Consider the following 14,834-nt stretch of genomic DNA (forward strand, 5'->3'; position numbering starts at 1 on the left):
CATTCTTTGTGTTCCTTGTGACCTAGGTGAAGCAATGAAGATGGAAAGCTTCATGCATCACCATCATAGCATAACCTAAACTTGAAGAAAGCTTTAACTATACCAAGCCTCAGTCCCAAGACCTCAAACACCTTCGAAGTTGGAGAGAGCTAGCAAGGAATGAGGGTAGGGAAGAGGAAGAAGAAACATTTCATACGAGAAAGAGCTAGTTCCTCACTTATCATAACTCTTGTGCTAGCATACAGAATAGCATAGTAATGAAGAAGAAATAGATGGCAAGCTCAAGCATTGAAGCATGGCTCTTGGATGGATTTGCACTCCATAGCCAAGAGTGTTGGTGTAGGCTCTCAACCTCTACTTGCTTGGAGAAAGAGAGGGAGCTCTTGCACTTTGCATAGTACACAATGAGAGTGTTTGTGAGTGTGTGTGGGTGATTATACCCCCTAAGCACCCCCCTAGCTTGCTTGGGTCGACCCCCCCTTGTAGCTCATGCTTGAAGCTCATTGGACCCCTCCAGGCCTAGCCAATCACAAGCAGGAGCCATTACAAGCAACAGGGATAGCCTTGGGACAAGTGTCCCCCTTTCCCCTTTGAGAGAGAGGACTTGATAAATGCAAAATCAATTAATTAAATATCCTTTATTATCATTGGACCCCTTGGGTGGCCAACCAATAGGTTTCAGGCACACCATGAGGGCAACATGAGGAGGAACTTGACAAGTGTCCTTGCTGCCTCTTCAAGCTGAGGCTTCCCTTGTGTGTGTGTGTGTGTGTGTGTGTGTGTGTGTGTGTGTGTTCTCTCTCATCCCCCCCCCCCCCTTGTAGGCTCGCCCCCCTCCTTGTAGGGATCTTTTTGACTTTGGATGAGCAAGCCCCTTAGTCATCAAGCATGACTAAGCACTTGAAGTAGGGGGTGTTCCCACAAGCATCTCAGGCAAGCTTCTCAAGGCACTTCAAGCACCTTAATCATGTACCAAGTCAAGCACCTCAAGCATGGAGCCAGTCAAGCACCTCAAGCATCTTAATCAAGCACCTCAAGCATGACAAGCACCTCAAGCAGGACAAGCACCTCAAGCACGACAAGCACCTCGAGTTTGGGCCGGGTTCCCACCTCAAGCTCAGCCCTAGCTTACCTAAGGTCAAAGGACTTTTACACACATTATTGGAGGTCTTCAATGAAGCTAACCCTAAGGTCTTATGCTCCATTGGTTAGCCTTGCTCTTGATAGACCATCTCCCATTTGGGCCCCTTTACTATTGGCCCCGTGTTGAGATAGATCTATAAGCACATATCTATATGTTAACACTTGTTCCCGTTTATTCTCCCACATTTAAGTAATCAATTTAATATGAGAAAATCATTTGGGTTGGTTAGATATTAGATTTTATGACATGTTCTCTAAACTCTCTCTCTTGCAAAAGTATTGTTCATGCCAAGTTAACTAAGTACCATGTTTATGTTGCTACCATCAATTAAGTTCAACCGCTATGCTCACAAAGAATCTCTCAAAAGTGCTTCACCTAATTTCCTAATTCTGCTACTCTCAAAGTTCATAGGAAATTTCCATTACACCAGACTCCAATGCTACATTGCGACAGAATGCGATTGCTTTAGCAAAGAACCTTGTGTATCACTCCAAGTTGAAACACATAGAGGTCAAGTATCATGTGGTACAAGATATTTTGGCTAGCAAACGCATTGAGCTAGTCAAAGTTCATATCGATGAAAACCCAGTGGATGCTCTAACGAAGAGCTTAGCCTCAGAGCCATTCACACATTGCATAGAGATAATGGGCATAGGCTGAGCTATGGTTATGCTTCATGTTTTTACAGGTGTACATAATAGCCCCTACATTCTTTAGCCACTTGGGCCATGTTGGCCTTCAAGTGGAAGATTGTAAGGTTTCAGGCCCCATGGCCGGTTTCAGTCGGGCACTCGCCCACTTACATTCTCTTATTGGTTATAATGAAACAATAAGGAGAGTGAGACTTTAGTCTCACAAAGATCAACCCAAAGGTTTGTGTCTACTCCTTCTCCTTCCCCCTTCTCTCCTTCCCTCTCTTGCACCTACACTCACCTCCCTGGTTCCCACATATTCTAGACAAAAAAATCAAACCTGAAACACCAAAGAAGGAAGAACCAAGAACCACGAAGGTGGCGGCATACACAACAGATGAAGGAAGATCTTTAGAGATGCAGCCAATTCCGGAAGTAGACAAACCATGGCCACAATTTTTGTGGAAAACGATAAAAAACAGGAAAGACAAAAGTGCTACATTCCTATCAGCACCAATCCTTGAAATCAATATGGACCATGAAATCTATTCGGGCAATATTCAGTCATTGTACGGAGATGTAAGAATGAAAGTTTCTATAGATAGAAAACCTACAACCTTATTGTCCTGTGTAGGAGAATATGAGACAAAATCTGAGATAAGAGTTGTGCCATCATCGAAATTCTATTCCACAAGTGACGGAGACAAAGATCTTACATGACTTATTGTCTTCTCCTATAAGGTGCACAATCATTCTCGCATAGTTGTTGAAAATTAAACCACATTTGTGGGAACAAACGAACAAAATTTTGGAAAAAATGGGAGTGAAGGTCCAGCCAATAGACGAATTCGTGGAAGAAACCAAGAAACCAGCTCATCCTGAGAAACCAAAAGTGGAACTTGTTCGAGTAAATAAGGTAGGCGATTATTGTGAAGGCAAAAAAGGAAACACCACTTTACCTCTAGAATATAAGGAAGTGGACATCGTGGTGATACTCAAAAGTGGAACTAGAATAGCCATCGCTACAAACAAAATCTAGGAGAAAACGGGAAGGCCAACTCTCAGGAAAATGTGCACAGGAGGAGAACTCGCCATCAAAAACCATTGAACAGTTTGTTCAGGACCCACATCTTGCATCGCATTGTGTTACCCAATGCATCTCTTCTTTAAACATGATAAGGCCACCTTACAATGCCATGCATAGACACGATGTTTTGCAGACCTTCATTTGGGGAGACTCAGATTGGGAAGGGGGGAGTAACAACAGTGGCTATAGTAGCCAATGTAGCACATTGCAAGATGATAGGGTGCAAGATGATTGAGTGATTATGTGTATAGTGTATAGAGTGTGTTTGATGATTTCAATTTTTGTTTTTTGATCACTTCTAGCAGATTTCTACTCTTAATTGGCACAGTAACCATATTGACAAATTTCGATGAAAGAGATACGAAGAGTGAGAGTAGAGGAATAATTTTGGGAAAAATTTTGGCCAAGTAATAATAATTTTTAGTAAATCTCTTTGCTTTTTAACCTAATAATGATCAAAATTAATAAGTAGAGCCAAGAAATTCAGAATCAAGTTCTAAAAGCAAATGTCGAACCTACAAAGCAAGAGCTTCGAGCATGACAAATATGGAATGATTTTATACGAATCAAAAGCTAACTTCAAACATATCAGAATTGCAGAATCAGGAGCAAATGATGACCAAAAGTCTAAACGATGAGCCATCTGAGTCGCAGGTGGTATGGCATGGGAAATGTGGCCAACTAAGGTAAGTATGCAAATTTCACTTAGAATAAGTCGGTCACATATAGGCAAAATGGATATTTTTGACCTCATTACAACTTGACACCTTTAGAGAGAGGCACAAAGAGAGATTTTTGACCTAGAGTCCTCCGCTGCATTCTTGCTTACTGCAACCACCTCGGACCTTCAAACTACACCAGATTTCATAGGCATGCTCCGTATCAGTGTATGAACAATCTTGTATGGTCAAAAGTGCACAAAAACCACCAAAAATTTTGTATCAATCAAATCAAGAAAGGGATTTGGGAAAACTAGCAGAGGACTTTTGGAAGGGCAAACCAAATTCAAATCTCAAAATAAGTGCATGGAAATGTTTCCCTCAATGAGCAGAATCCAGTCATGCAATTACAGTCTAGAAATGAGGTGGACCATGGATCACAATCCATGACCCCCACCTCCAATTGCAACAAAAATTTGGGCAAAATCATGCTGAGGACCTTGCCTGTGCACTGCTGCAATCATATATATATATATATATATAAATGTTGCAAAACATGGATCGCGATCCATGTCTCTCAACATGGCCAATCAAGAAACTCACAACCCAAAAAGTTTAATGTCGCCTTGTGGAATGTGTCCTTAGGGTACAAAATGGACATTGTAATCATTAAAAAACTAATGGAAATGGGCATTTCAATTTGCAAATGGTCATCTTTACCCATGGTTGAAAAAAATGACCTAAACCCAATAAAAAGTGCACCAATAGCTTAGAGAGGATGTCCGAAGAAAACCTGCAAGTTTCATACAATTTAGTGTCGAAACATGGATCTCGATCCATGAACCCCTAAAGAAGATTGGCCAGAAATCAAGTACAGAATGTTTGCAGTGATCTTAAATAAAGAAATGTGTCGAATTGTGGTTGTTTTTCCATCCCAAGAACCCTAAATGTCAAAGTGAGCAAAGTCAAAGTGCAAACCCTGAGGAATACCTTGTCTCCTTCTTTAAAGATTCGATCTGATCTCCTCTTATATACATAATGCTTTTGTCTATCCTAAGCAGCTTGAATATCCTTACGAATTTCCTTGGTCTGAGCTTCCATGTCTTCGATCATTTGCTTTAGGCTTCTACCTTGATAGTAGGGTCTAAGAAGTTTAGCGGAGCCAAACATTCTTGACCATAAAGAGCCTTAAATGGTGACATGCCTATGCTTCTATGCTCAGAGGCGTTATAGGAATATTCAACCAAAGAAAGATATTGAATCCATTTCTTTGGTTCGTGTGAAAAATATTCTCTAAGAATGTCTTCAATTACTTGACTCACTCTTTCAGTTTGACCATTTGTCTGAGGATGATATGATGTGCTAAAACACAGTTGTGTTCCAAATGGCTTGAAAGAGTGAAGTCCAAAATTTCGAGGTAAATTTTTCATCCATATCGCTGACAGTTCTCCTAGGTAGACCACGAAGTCTAAAGATATCCTTCATGAAGATTCGACTAATATCAAAAGCAGTGTAGGTAGTTTTCATAGGCATTAAGTGAGCTACCTTACTGAGCATATCAACAACAACAAATACTGAATCGTAGCCTCCAGCAGTGGATTCCGATTTCATTTGAGGTATATCAAGGGGCTAAAGCTTTCTGGGTAGTTTGATTCTTTCAGCTTTAATACATTGGCATGAGAGAGATTGCTTCACATAGTGAAGAACATCCCCCTTCATTCTTGGCCAAAAGTAGCTTATCCTAATAGCATTTAAGTTCTTTGCATACCCAGGGTGTCCAGAGTTGGGTCCTTAGGTACACAAAGCCTTTGCCAAAAATAAAGACATCCCTCTTGAACAGAGTAATCCTTTATCGATATGCTCTTTGCTTTTGATGTTATGCATTGTTGAATTTGCAAAGATATCAGCTGATAATCTGGCTCTCTCAAGGATTATTAGGCATAGAGATAGGATTATTAGGTATAGAGATAGCACTAAGGAAAGCTTTGAGGCTAAGTCCATCAGCGATTACATTGTCCTTCCCAGGTCATACTTTATGTCAGACTCATATTCTTGAAGAAGTTCAATTCATCTCCTTTGCCTCATGTTGAGATTGGGTTGTGTAAAGATCCACTTCAAGCTTTTAAGATCAATGACTAGCTGAAATTTGCGATTGAGAAGATAATGTCTCCATAACTTTAATGCGTGGATGATTGCTAAAAGTTCCAAGTCATGGGTAGGGTAGTTCTTCTCATGATCCCTGAGCTTTTGAGAAGTATAGGCTACGGGCCTACTTTCTTGAGTAAGGACTCGTCTATTTGGTTCAACTCTCGGTCTCCTGGCAGTTGGTCCAGTTTCGATTCCTTCAAACCAGCCTGTTGGAAATAGTGATTCATGTAGCCCTGGACTGGCTTTAGTGTCACTCGGTTTTCTTTGTGATGAGGTGATTTTTGGTTTCTTAACATTACTCTTCTTGCAGAGATCATCTCTTGAAATAGTTTTTGGTCCTTGGCCCAATATCCAATCCCTTATGGAGTACCCTTGGTATTGACCCTTTTGTAAACCCTTAAGAAGTCTACTAGCCTTGACTAAGTGATCAGCTTTAGGTTTCCCATTCTTTCCTTGAACTAGAACTTCATTTCCTATTTCGTCTGTAAAGGTAAAATTTCCTTGTGCACAATCAATATGAGCTCAAATTTGTTTCAACCAATCCATCCACGATATCCCATCATAACTCCCTAGAGGTAAAGTGAGAAAGTGAGTGGAAGTAGAGTATCCCCCTAGTTCAAATTCTACATGTCCTGTTGTATGTTGAGTTACCTTTTTCTACTTCTACAATTAATCTTTTAGCAGGATACTGGTTTAGTTTCAGATCTCTCATGCATTTAGGAGAGAGAAATGAGTGTGTGCTTTCACAATCAATTAAGAATTCAACTCATTCACCTTGGCAAGATCCTAGTGCTTGATTGACTGCATATTGCTAGAAAGCATTGGGGTTGTCAATTATGGCATGCAGAGTTACTCTCTCTTCATCTTGGTCTCCTGCTATTGGCTCTTCCATAATAACGGAATGAGTTGATGCATTGCTCCTCTTCCACGACCTCTTCCTACGTTCCTTCCTCCACAACCAACAGGTTGACCTCTACCATTTGGTGCTACAAGAATGGCATTTGCGGTTGTTGCTATGTTTCTTCTAGGACACTAACTCATGTAATGACTTAGCTCATTACACTCAAAGCAAAAAATATTTGGATGTTGTGGTTGAACTACTTTAGTTGCTGCTGTTATAGGGCGAGGTTGATAGACCTTATTAGCAGGTCTAGGGATCCAATTATTGGGCCTTGCCCTTTGATTTCTAAAGTTACCTCTTCCCTGACTTCTAGCCCTTAAGAGAGAATCCTAGAGTGATATGGGTCTCATTGCTTCAAGATGGTTATCCAAAGGTTAATTTAATCCTTGATAGAACCTAGCTACCTACTGTTCAATGGACATTTGTGGGGCATATCTTCGCAATACTACAAATTTGGAGTAGTACTCCCCCATCGATAAGGATAACTATTTAGAGCAAAAAACTCATTCATTTTGATGGCTCGATGAGCTAGAGGAAGATATCACTATGTAACCAATTCTTTAATATCCTCCCAAGATTGGGAAGATCCCGGAATACCCAAATCCTTGCAATGCTGCTTCCATCATATTTTTGCATCGCCAGTGAGACGAAACATTGCAAGCATAGTTTGATTTACAAGTTGGGTTCCCAGAGCTTCAAAATAGTCCTCCATAGCCCCAATCCAAGCTTATGCATTGCGCTTGATATGGGCTCCCTCGCCTTTGAATGTGGGTGGTTGGGCTGAAGTTTTTCTCTTGTATGGCAGTGTATAGGGCATTTGGTGGTACCTATGCAAGAATACACTTGTCCATGGTCTGATTTAAGACTTAGTGTTTTAAACTTCCACATCTCAAGACAAACTTTTTGACATGGTTAACTTTAGTAACTTCAAGATACCATAGCTTTATTCATAACAAGATATATACAAAAATTGAGATCTTATTGAGAATCTTGACGAGCGTCTTTTTATTCTATCATAAAATATACAAAGGTTAGCTTTGCCAAAAAGCTAGATGATTCTCAGAGCTGGATTCCCAAGGACATAGTTGCACGATCGATAGGTATTTGTGGATAAGTTTTTACAATCCACTATTTCATCTAAGTAGTAGATCTTATACACATCATTGCCCGGCTCATAAAATACAAGGCTCTTATTTTGGGGGGAAATGTCAAGGACAGAAATGGGTTGGATCCTATAGCTAGGGACCACCTTCACCACTTGATAGAAAACCCATTTATTTAAGGTCATGTCAATGCGATCTTCAGATATAACAGTGTAGTCATCTTTAACAGTACCATGGAAGTAATAAAGTTGGATAACTTGTAGCTCTTCCTCCCACCAAAGCTTCTTTAGATCAGAGGAGAGGCATCCGTGCTTCTTCACATTGATGTAGAAGATGCCACCATCGCAATCCCATGCAAGTTCCTATCCCCTTTGGATTCTTGTTGATGGAGGAGAGAAAGCCTTCATCAAAATCTTCAGCATGTTGCATCAAAAGGAAAAATTTGAACAGCGGCAAGCCTCAAAATACATTATCTCAAAGGTCTTGAACTTGTGATACTCAGCTTCAGCATCTTCCTCAAACATCGGTGCTAGTAAGTTCTCAAAGTTAAGTCTCCAATTCATTTTTTTTTCAAATTTTCAAACAATAACGGTTTTCAATTTCCTCCCAGTTCCCTAACATAGGCTCTGATACCACGTGTGAAGTCCCCACCCCATTACCATAACCTTTTGGCAAATGGAGGGTACCTAACAAGTCGCTAGGCCCTAATCGCTTGAGAAAAGATAGTCAAGAAAGAATCGATTTCCAATGGACGGCCTCTCGTCACCAAGTAGCTTGAGTCCGAACCATTGAAGAGTATTCTTGGCCCTATCTCGCAGGGAAAGCATGAACTAACACAAGAATTTTATACATCCCTAATTATCACATTCCAAAAAGAGGGAAAACCCAATTATCTTTTTTCCCATAGCTTTCAGAGGCACGTATATTTGGGATACACACATGCACACACACTCAGACCTATGCTCGTGCACATGCATAACACACACACACACTCACTCACTCACTCGCACACTTGCATACGAACATAATTAATAATTTTGTGTAAACTTTTGCTCATTTTTTCATTTTTGTGCATTGGTGGGGCCAATGTAGCTCAAGCATCTTTTATCACAAGCCTCCAAGAGGCTCTCTCTACCTCCACTCACACAAAGGTACGGTTAGCCAGAGCCTTCTACTCTCATCACTAATTCATTTCCCTAACCCATCATTCCAATAAACCTTGGTCGGGGAATGATACGCTTGTTTCTTCCTCTCACAAGCCAGACCTGTCCAGAATTATATGCAAAAGTATGAGGAGTGGTTGAAGGATGACCAATGCCGCACGGGGTTACAACTCGCATGACAAGAAACTGCATAAAGGCAACAATTAGAGTGCTATCCACCATGAAGGGATACCTCACATAGGCAAAGAGGGCAAAGTCCTACAAAGTGATTGAGGTCATCCACTAGTTTCTTAACTTGGTGAAGATTTGTAGGTTGGGCCACCATGATAGGGAGACTTATGAAATGTTGGAACATGTCCCACCCCCTTACCCTTAGGCTCCCTTTGTGTTTAAATATGTAATGGTTCCAATGGAGCTCGACTACGCACCCTATGAGAACTTTTGAGCCTCTGTGGTAACCATCATGACGTGTTGTTCTTGATGTTATGGCAGCAACCCCTTCAAATTTTTTTAAAAAAGCACAATGAGGTCTGATTTTGACGTCTTCCCACTATCTACCTTGTAGGGTCACCTACCTCACCAAACGATGGCCAAACCCATCCTACTCCCTCACTATGCCTTGCTTGTCACCAAGCAGCATCTCCACCACCTGTCAATGCACATCTACCCATGTCAACTCTTGTGCCAGTTGTCAAGCTCCTCAATTTTTTCTTTAGTAAAAAAAGAACAATCTTGTAAGATTCTCCATAACAAACCACCTTAACAATCGTAGGGAGCCTTTTTATATAGGGATCCATTGACTAGCTACAAAAAGCACAATGTATTTCTTTCTCCTCTTCCTTTCCCTCTAGGATATAGGCATGTTTTAGCATGCTAAAAGGTAAGGTATCTCTAGCAACAAGCCTTTTACTTAGGCCACATGTGAAGGAATATGAAACATAAACACATCTCTCTCAAATCTCCTCTCACATGATTGGAAGTACTCCTCTTTCTTGTACTTAGGGAATAAGTCCACTCACAATTGTGAGTGTTGAAAAAAATAAATAAATAAAATTAAGATGGGATTAAAGTTATAGGGAGTAGGTGTAAATGAGTGCCTACAATTACACCTTTTTTGTGTTTTAATGTAAAATTATATGGTCCATTATACATACATAATCGCAAATGCCCTTACATGTTACAAAGGGTCCCACTCAAAAAACAAGGTGAAAGCCGAACATTAATATTTTAAAACAAAATAAGATGAAATAAAATAAAAGAGCCAATTGACAGATTAAAATAAAAGAATATTTTACTACTTTCATAAGAAAAGATAGTCTAATAAGCATAGGAAATAATAAAACAATCTCATGAATTAGACCTTTAAGAGGTCTTTCAATGAAAGGATTCTTTCACAAAGAAAAAAATTAAGGGGAATTTCTTCCATCAATACTTCACATCATGGGATCAACTTCTATAAAGGCACTTCTTAATCCTTTGTTCTCTAAGGCCTTTTGGAGCATGCCAAAAAGTTGTAAACTTAAAATTTAAACAAATAGCTTCTCTCTCTCTCTATCTCTCTCTCTCTCTCTCACACACACACACAAACAATGCATGCATAAATGAAGGAGAAATAATTTTATTAAAAAATAATAATCTTTAAAGAAACTAAATATGATCTTAGAAGTAGTGTAACTCAAATTTTTTTCTACAAGGTAATCAACTCATTTTCTTTAGCAATTCCCACATTATGTGGGAGGTTTGTATTAAAAGAAAAATGAAAACAATACAACCCTACTCATACAAAAATGCCTTACCATGGGGACTTCAAACTATAAGTATGTGGCTTTTACAAGGAGCCAATCACCCATACATTCAAGAAATTAAGAGGTCGATAGTATCTCACTTCTTCTTTTTCTTCTTCTTCTTGATCATGCTAGTGCTATTGGAGGACTCAGAGACAACAACAAGATGGCTTAGAAGATCTATCTTTTGCCTATGATTGACATCAACAATGTCTTCATGAATTTGGGACCCATCATCTGACATGACCTCATGCAAGGTTGTTTTGAGCTCACTCTTTTCCTCTTGCTTTGCAACTAAAGGGGACAAGTTTTTTCACTCGTTGCCTCCTCACCTACTTCTCGAATACCGATAATATCCTCCAGAATGATCGCATCTATAGATGAAGGTTTCTCGACATCTCTAAAGACTCACCTCCATGTGGATTTGATTGTCGGTTTGCTGACCATTGCCATCTTTGGGTAGTTCCTAGCAAAGTGGCCCAATTCTGCGGCATTTGTAAAGAGGCAAATTCCAGCTCTTACTGAAAGGCTCCAAAATCTCCCCTGCTAAGATCCACATACATGGGAATGGATTTGCTCATGTTCCACAAAATACATATCTTAACATCCAATCTTGATTTATTGCAGGCTTAGGATAAATAGTACATGGCCCATTGTAGAAGCAATTGTATGAGCATGATTATGCAGCCAAAGAGGAAGGCTTTTAAGCGTAACCCACATAGGGAAGAAAAGGCATAATCTCTTCATTGGAATAGAACTCTGGCATCCACGGCATGGCATATGTAAGAAAGCAAGCATCCCAGACACCTCCTCTGATGACGAGATCTTGCACCGTTTTCTCAAAAGCACACAAAATATAATAGAACCCTGTTCTGAGAGCTGCAAAGTGACTGATATTATTCTTGTTGTTTAGAATCGACGATGCCCACTCTTATAATCGACGATGCCCACTCTTATAATCCTTGGGTCATCATCCTACGGCCCATAAAATACAGCACCATTGATTTAGCATAGCAAGCCTCCCAAGCTCTGTAAAGCCATCTCTAATCTAAAGTCAACATTCATTACATATAGCAGTTTAAATCCTTGTTTAGAATGAACAAGCCAACACCATGAAGAATCTCCTTTGGCATAGTACTCAAGGAAAAAGATGAAGGCCTTAAAACTTTCTTGTGCTTGCTAGCAGAGGTGAAATTGTCATTAGCATGTTTCTTACCCTCAGTAGTAGCGAACACAAATTTTGGCGGCGAGGATGCATACAAACCCACGACAAGCGGTTCATCCCTATGATGTGCAGGATTCGCTCTTGCCAAGAACAATGGCTCCCCCTTCAATCCATCAAGCCCCAACATTGACTCAACATCATGAGCCACAACGGAAAGAGGATGTGAGCCATAATCACTTCCTTCTGTTCACACTTATTAAGCATAGGATAATCAATTCTTAAATGACCATTTAATCCTAATCATTAATTTGATAGCAACATGCTATCATGCCTCTGTTTAGTGAACCAAGAGAAAACACTCAAGCTCATACAAAAAGGTTCACTATCTTGAGATAAAATAGCACCATAAAAAAAATCATCATCATGTTGCTTGCCTACCCTAACCTGCACGCACCAAGCGACAATGATTAGGGGCCAGTAGGCTGCATGAAGGCTTAGGGGAGATGGGGTACTCTGGCTGTGCGCTCATCTCAGTTGCTGTGACAAACCAAGAAAAGGTTGCAAGAGCATGGGACGCTCTCAAGGAGGGGGATCTGGCTGCTCTTAGATTAGAATGGTGGCTCCACCCAACGTGCATCACCATACTTTTGGTAGTAGGGCTTGGCAACAACCCCTTCTTCAACTTAGAAGATTTCTCTTGCGCACCCTATCTGATGCTGCTTGTTTTGGTGTTGTTCCAGTGCCTTCTTATTGTGTGGTGGATCCTCTTTGGTTGGGTACAGATTCTACAAGCCCTGTGATGGTTCGAGGCTCTCTGAAAAAGCCTGATGCAATCCGGTTGGTTCGGTTTGTTGTGGTGTCTCAGAAAACAACTCTTCCTTGGCACATCCTCATGGTGATGGAGCATGTCCGCTCCCCCCATATGCAGCGGTATCTCCTTTTTGCATATTTTTTATCTTTCCCAGGTTTATGGATGATGTTTTGGAGGGTGGCACCTTGCTTAGCTGATATATTGTCTTGAGGTTCATCTTGAGGGGAATATTATATGGGGGGTGGAAGTCCTTGTGATTTTCATGGCAACCTCTTGATGTTATGGTTATGTTGTGGTCGGTTGTGTTGGGAATTCTTTGAACATTGCTAAAACAAATAACTCATCATCATTTGGGAAATAGCCAAAAAAAAATCACCTCCCCATAATCATTTTGTCGGCATCGATAGGCCAATAAAATGGTATAAAAAAAGTATAACATGGACTCCTCATATATCTTCGGCCCCCCCCCCCCCCCCCCCCCCCCCCCCCCCCCCCCCATGTGATGTTAAATTATATCTTCTTCATCGTCTTCACAAAAAGGGTTTTATGTAATCATTGTAATTATCTCCTCCTCCTCCTCCTCCTCCTCTCTCTCTCTCTCTCTCTCTCTCCCTCCCACACATTAGTGTGTGACATGTATCTAGCTAATTCAAACTCTTTGTACGGCCATTGTCACACAATGTTCAATTACAACATTGTTTGTGCCATGCAAACACAAGTCAATGCCTTTGTTCTATGCTTTCTCAACCTAAGAGCTCCTAGAGTTTAAGTATCCCATGCATTTGCAAATTCAAACATGATCAATCAAGTTTACTAAGTTTACAAGTCAATGTCTTTGTTCTATGCTTTCTCAATCTAGAGCTCCTAGAGCTTAAGTATCCCATACATTTGCAAATTCAAACATGATCAATCAATGTACTAAGATACACATTTGTTATGATGTGAACACGAGGATGTCTCCCTCTCTCTGACTCTCTTTCATCACCCATTCTCAACAAGCAAATTGAATGCCACAATCATACTTTCAACAACAAACATACCATAATTTTTCAATAGGAAGCATTCATTACCTTGATTTATCTCAACATTATTGCATTTTGGCTGGTTGACAAATCTAAGAGGCTTGCCAATGTGCACTAACGTGACGCCTTTAATGATTGTGATAGGGTGTGCCTTGTTAGATGACATTTGTTGAGATTGGAGCCACTAGACACATGACTCCTTGTAACAGAACGCGACGAGTGATATTCAAAGTGCAAGATTATCGGATTTTCAATCCTTGGTATTTGGAATTAAACTTCTACTGACTGAAAGAGACTAAGAGACTCGGAATTGTTGGCGTATATAGTTGAACCATTAGAGTCACACAAAACTTCATCACTTAAGTGGTAGCATTGTTTGGCTTACATACATTGTATCTAACTTGAAAATAAACATGTTCTTGTATAATTACTATCTTGAACTAGGTGTTGGAAAGCTTGGTGCTTTGATTAGCAGGATGTAGCTTGGGGTCAGGATTGAGCTCAAATTTTTTGAGCTGATTAAGAGAGTAGATAATCATGTTTCAGGGAGGACTTGATTTTTTCTATCTAGCTTGAAAATACACATTTTTTTCGTAGAATTACTATCTTTGAACTAGTTGCTACACTTTCATGGAAAGCTTGATACTTTTGATTAGAGGGGTTTAGAGTCGGGGTCTCCCTACATATGACACAAGAAGTTTTGGACAAATTCTCACAATAATTCACACATTGTGACTTACCTCAACATCATGAGCTTCTGTGAGGGAGGCACCGCATACCTGGCTAGGTACGATTGGGGGCAGGGGACCGCCGGCCCGGTGGGGGGGCCGGGGGTCCCCTGCCCCCAATCGTACCTAGCTAGGTATGTAGTGCCTCCCGAGCAGAAGCTCATGATGTTATACATTGTATGAAAAACACTGGAAAAGACTCCATTTTCCTACATGAGAAAATTTCTAAATCTTCTTGTGTGAGTGATATTAGTCAGATTGAGTACATGCAACAACATTATGTCTTTCCACAACTTTAGGAGTATTCAGGGGACAACATCGTGAATCGTAGTAAACTTACTAATGTTACCTTTTTTTTTTCTCCAGATTTTCAAGCGGACTATCCAAAGAAAAACCAAACCTCTTTTGTAGCTGAACATGCATGAGCTTGGGAGTATTTTCGCCCGTTCAAGTGGTGGGTCCAAGAATGCAGAGCTCCTCCTTTTGC

Source organism: Adiantum capillus-veneris, chromosome 3 (genome assembly GCF_014529385.1).
Source record: "Adiantum capillus-veneris isolate H3 chromosome 3, ASM1452938v2, whole genome shotgun sequence".
NCBI lineage: Eukaryota > Viridiplantae > Streptophyta > Polypodiopsida > Polypodiales > Pteridaceae > Adiantum > Adiantum capillus-veneris.